Here is a 6,192-nt window from a genome sequence, read left to right as displayed (position 1 = left end):
CGCCACCTCCCCCTGCCTTCCTCCCGCACACAAACAAGGAAGGGGGCGCGGCTTGGGCAGGAGCCCAAGTGGGATTCGGCCCCACTTGGGGCGCCTCCTGTCTGACTCCCCTCTCCCCCCACCTATATATATGTCGGACGGGGTGCCACACATAACCACGACAATCTCTTAGCCGTGTGCGGCGCCCCTGTCCACAGTTTCGTCCCACGGTCATATTTTTGTAGTGCTTAGGCGAAGCCCTGCGAAGATAGCATCACCACCACCGCCACCACGCCGTCGTGCTGTCGAAACTCATCTACTACTTCGCCCGTCTTGCTGGATCAAGAAGGCGAGGACGTCACAGAGCTGAACGTGCGCTGAACGCGGAGGTGTCATACATTTGGTACTTGATCGGTTGGATCGCGAAGAAGTTCGACTACATCAACCGCATTACTTAACGCTTCCGCTTACGGTCAACGAGGGTGCGTAAACATACTCTCCAATCTCGTAGCTATGCATCTCCATGGATAGATCTTGCGTGTGCGTAGAATTTTTTTTGTTTTCCATGCAACATTTCCCAACAGGTGTACCTTGCAAAAGCTATTGGGGGTATCTTGCACCACACAGCCAGAAGGCAGCCTCCGGCACTTCATATTTGCAATGGTGGATGCCATAGCTAGGCCTTGCTCCATCATCAACCCATCAATGGAAACATCCACTACAGCCCATAAACCCTCACCCAACTGTTTGCAGAACCTGAGGAAGGTCACCTTCCTAACAGGGACAAGAGGTGAAAGAACCTGCAGCTTTGCCTGCATCTGTTGCAATGATAGACGAAACACTTACACGCTACTACACAAATAAGACGTGCATATGGACACTAGATACTGATCAACACGACACTCACAAGCAGCAATGCACCATCTCTACTTCCTGCAGCTCCAGTAGAGATCTCCTTGATCATCGATAATTCGACGATTATGCACGAGAACAAACGGGACCACCATCTCTGAAGCAAGATTTCAAACAGGCAAGGTATTGCACCTCCTTTCCACTAGGCGCTGCACAAGGTAGTGCAACTCCTTTCACCTAGGCACTGCACAACCAGGGGTGGGGCCCGGTCCGGACCCGGGGATGCCACGCTGGTCAGGAATGTAGCGCATGCCAATCAAGCACTACTCAGTGTAGCAGGTCGGCGCTACACAAAAGGATTAGCTGGGTGAATTTGTTTCGCCTATGGTTTAGTTTGTGAAATAGTTGCGGTCTTGAGGTCAGTTTTGTCCATTTTGCCTAATTCTGTTGGGTTGAAGTGCTTTAAAATATTTCTTTAGTGTATAAACATATAAGAACGTAAGATGGAGTATGAGAGGGCAATCATTAGTCAGACATATTTATCTACATTAAACTAGACTAACAGACAAGATCAACATGGGTGCGGGCTTATGGTGTCTGGGCATCAAGGAGGCCGATATTTTCAAAGAAAAACAAAAACCATATTTAGAAGTTAAATAAATTCCTTGAAAACTTGTACATGTTCACTACGGATCCATAAAACTTTGTTTGAAAAACATTGCAATTAGTTTTTGAGTCAAATTTTTTTGTACTTGGTAAGCTCTACAGAAAAAAAATCCAGCCCAACAACAACAAAATCAGCCCATTTGAAAATACAAAATTGTCTTTTTTTTGTACACCACATATGAAAGTAAAATGTTATAAAATTTTGCACATACATAGTATACATGTGTATGTGTGTTTAAAAAAACGATCTTTTCTTGTGTTATAGTAAATGGTGTTTTGAAAACGGCCTCAAGGAGCTCAGGCTCCATTGGCATTTTCCCAGATCGACATGCTTTTTCTTTACAATCATTGAGCCATAAAGAGTTTTATACTCCCCATTAATACATGAACTACCTGCACTGCCAGTAATGCGTACCCTTTTTTGAGCAAAAAGGCCTTCTCTCCAATTTCCATTAGTAAGAGAAATCAGGGCTGGCGACTGCGTACCTACTTCCACTTGCAGAAGCATTTGCGTGCGGCGTGCACTTGCAGAAACTTTTGTGCTCGTGGTTGCATGCTGATCGAGTCGAAATACAGTAGCGACGACCAGAGATCCTCTATAAGATTCAGCATCAGGCGATCACCTCAAAACCACACAGAGCACCTGACCCTCAGGTCCACACGCACGCCGGGTGCAATGACGCTTACCTTCGCCGTGCGCCGGCGAGAGCCAGTCCTCGTCGTCCCGGCCTCACCGACACCCCAGGAAACAAAGCGCCTCTCCGACATCGACAGTAAGGAGTCTCTGCGGGTGCTCATGCCCGGCGTCTTCGTCCACCGCGGCGGCCCGGCGCGCGGCGACGACGACCCGGTGGACGTCATCGCCCGAGCGCTGTCGGAGGCGCTGGTGCACTACTACCCCCTCGCAGGGCGCTTCAGGGAGGTGGAAGGTGGCAAGCTGGTCGTGGACTGCACTGGCCAGGGCGTGCTGTTCGCGGAGGCCGACGCCGACGTGCGGCTGGCCGAGCTCGAGGAGGCTGCCGGTGGTGGCCAGGGGCTGACGCCGCCGTTCCCGTGCATGGATGAGCTCCTCCTCGACGTGGATTGCTCTAGCGGCGGCGTGCTCACCTGGCCGTTGGTGGTGATCCAGGTCACGCGGCTCCTCTGCGGCGGCTTCGTCTTCGGCATGCGCATCAACCACGCCATGTGCGACGCCACGGGAGTCTACCTGTTCATGTCCGCCATCGCCGACCTCGCCCGCGGGCTCCCCGCGCCGGCCGTCGCGCCTTCATGGTCCCGCGGCCTCCTCGACGCGCCGCACAACAAGTACGACGTCACGCCGCCCCTGCCGTTCCCGGCCCACGGAAGCGACGACACCGTCATGCGTTCATTCGTCTTCCGGCTGGCCGACATCGCGGCGCTGAAGAAACGCCTCCACGGTGCACCGGCCGCGTCGACGTTCGAGGTCCTCGCGGCGCTCCTCTGGCGCGCTCGCGCTCCCTGCGGGCGAGGTCGCGCGGCTCGGCATCATCGCGAGCTTCAGGAGGAACGCCGCCCTGCGGCTCCCCACGGGATACTACGGCAACGCGTGCGTGCCGCTCAGAGCGGCGGCGCCCGCCGACGACATGGGCGGGAGCTCGCTGGGCGACGTGGTGGAGATGATACAGAAGGCTAAGGCAGCCGCCGCGCACGTGAGGTCCGCGGCCAACATGCTGGCGCTGCACGGGCCGCCGCCGTTCGACTCGCCCAACATGTTCCTCCTCTCCGACCTCCGGCACGTCGGGTTCCACCGCGTGGACTTCGGGTGGGGCGAGCCGGTGTATGGCGGGCCGTCTCAGGTGCATCTCGGGGGGACGTTCTTCGTGGCCGTCAAGGACGGTGACGGGGAGGACGCCGTGGCCGTGCCGGTCATGCTGCCGTGGACGGCCATGGAGCGGTTCGCGGCAGAGATCGAAACCTCGCTCCAGGCTTGATTACACGCCTGAAAAATAACAAGTCCAGTTTTTTCACAGATCTCATACTGCCTAGTATGTCTGAACTTCACCCACACTCATACCGCTTATATTTGAACTTCGGCCACACTCACACACATATAAATGATTAAAGCTCTGATGATGACAAGAACTGGAAGTTCGGACAACATCCACATGCAAAGGGTGCAACTTATATATCCTGCAACATCTCTGAAGGAAATATCCTAGTCTTTATCTTTATCTTTACCTACTAATAAAGCGGCTATCGCTTCTGGTCGTCCGTCATTAAAATTACCCTCTACCCACTAATGCCACCTGTAAGTGGAAAACGATTCGTTTTTCGGACTAAAAATCGCCGCCTCCCACGCTGTTTTATAGCTGCGAGACGAGCAGTAGTCAATGAGCGATCAGTAGCAGGGTGGTTGGCAAAAAATGTTACTCGTTTTGCAAAATTGTTCGCAATATTATAAAAAAATCACAATTTGGAAAAATGGTCACGAAATAAAATCAAGTGCATGATTTTGAAAAAATCATCATGTAGTCAAAACATATTCAGAAATCTGAAAAAAATGGCCATAACATTTTAGAAAATCATCGATTCGAAAAATGTTTGTTGAGTCAAAAAATGTTAATGAATTTGAAACCGTTTCATACATTTAAAAAGTTTGTAAACAAAAGTAATGTTCATTACTTTTTTAAGAAAATAAAAAATTTCAAAAAAACATGTTTGTCGATTCGAAAAGCTGTTCACTGATTCAAAAGTATTTTATGTTTAGGATTCGATTAGTTTTTTGAAAGTCTTTATATGTCTTGGCGTTGGGAGTAGTACGTAGTTAATGAGATTTGTTTTTAAAGTTTTAAACGTTCCCTTGCGCAACATAATGACAAATGTGGCATGCACTGGCAAACTCATAGGCTTGGGATTTACCACGTCAAATGCATTGTGATCACGTGGACATCGCAACCACCATCAGGTAGGGTGAGAAAAAAATAGCAACATGATGAGTCACAGTGTTAAAATAGAGTACGCTCATGTGTTAAGATATTGAGTCATACTTATTTGGTTAGCCATAATTTTTTGTCTCCCGTTGCAACGCACGGGCATATTTGCTAGTATAACTTATACACTGAAGTTCACAAGTAGTGCAATTTATACTGAGATGAGAAGTACAAAATGACCACCAGGTACCAGCACCAGCACATGAAACAAGCTTGCAAAGCGTTCTAGGAGGCCCTGTGCACCTGGATTTTCCGACAAGATCGGTCCATGGTAAACTTTGGTATGAGTAGATTAGGCAAAATGTTGCCCCTTCATAGATATTTCTGGCCTAGAGAAGCTTTGAAGCATCTGGCAGAACTCCTTGGCCTTGCTTTCAGCGACTGAGCAATGGAAAGTTACTGTCATCTTTTGTAGCACTGTTGCCCAAACGAATAACCGTTCTACAAGAGCAGCTTCATGTTCAGTTCCTATCAAGTTACAGACTTCTACTTCTCGGAGGCAATTCAGCGCGAGTTCTTTGCTTTTCCAGCTTGGTGGCTGATCACAAACACAACCTGATGGGCACAGAGTCTGTGCCTGAAGCAAGGAGCATATCAGCTCAATAAGATATGATTGAATGACATAAATAAGAAAGATGGAACTAGAAATTGTAGGACAGCCTGGATATTTAAGATATGTCTTGAACAAATTTACAGAAATCCAGGAAATTAGTATAAAGCCAACCTACGGAAGAGAATATGATTGTTCTATAATTATACAGCAACTTATCTTTTATATCTAAATAGCTAACCCCCACTAACTATTTCTCTTAACATGCAAGTATGCCACATCATCACACAACATGCATGAGAAAAGGCCATCCCACTATCATATGTCTCTCAACATGCAAGCTAGCCACTTCATCACGACATGCATGAAAAAAAGACCCATGTCAACATGCAAACATGAATTTTCATTCTATTATGCTATATATATTTAATAAACATTTTACAACTATATAGTAATCAAACATAATAAATTATATGTATTTTTAGTTTTAGTTTTTTATATTATTACTTCAAATATTCTCATATAACGAATCACATTGAAATATGTTGCAAACTATTTCCGCAACAACGTGCAGAGTATCATCTAGTTTTAATAATTATACAGCAACGAGATCTTAATTGACCTATGGCCATTATTACGCATTGATGCGATCTTTTAAAACACGTCCAAGTATATTATTATATTAGTATTATCTCCTATACCCTAACTATTTTATGGCGCAGTCAAATTCACATTAGTGATATCGATGAAGATGTGAGTCATCGAATAAAAGTTGGATGGATAAAGTGGTGCCAAGCTTTTGGCGTTCTCTATGATAAGAGAGTGCCTCAAAAGCTAAAAGGCAGGTTCTATAGGACATCAATTCGACCCGTGATGTTGTATGGTGCTGAACGTTGGCCAGCTAAAAGGCGACATGTCCAACAGCTAGGTGTAACAGAGATGCGCATGTTGAGATGAATATGTGGCCACACAAGAAAGGAGTGGGTCCGGAATGATTATATACGTGATAGAGTTGGGGTGGCACCGACTGAAGAGAAACTTGTCCAACATCGTCTGAGATGGTTTGGGCATATCGTAACCCCCTCGTCCGCCCCTGTGGGTGGCCAAGGAAAACCCTAGTCGCCGTCGGGCTTCTCTTCCCCGGCTTCCTCACCCTCGCCGCCGCCTGTAGCGCTGCTGGGCAAAGCATGGCCG

At 47.8% G+C, this 6,192-nt stretch overlaps 1 pseudogene; it reads left to right on the top strand.

Moving 5' to 3' along the window:
* The first annotated feature begins 2,173 nt into the window (after positions 1-2,173).
* LOC123096931 (benzyl alcohol O-benzoyltransferase-like) lies at positions 2,174-3,547 on the top strand (annotated as a pseudogene).
* Positions 3,548-6,192: the final 2,645 nt, after the last annotated feature.

This window comes from Triticum aestivum, chromosome 1A (assembly GCF_018294505.1).
Source record: "Triticum aestivum cultivar Chinese Spring chromosome 1A, IWGSC CS RefSeq v2.1, whole genome shotgun sequence".
In the NCBI taxonomy this organism is placed as follows: domain Eukaryota; kingdom Viridiplantae; phylum Streptophyta; class Magnoliopsida; order Poales; family Poaceae; genus Triticum; species Triticum aestivum.
This window is presented reverse-complemented; position numbering and strand designations above follow the sequence as displayed.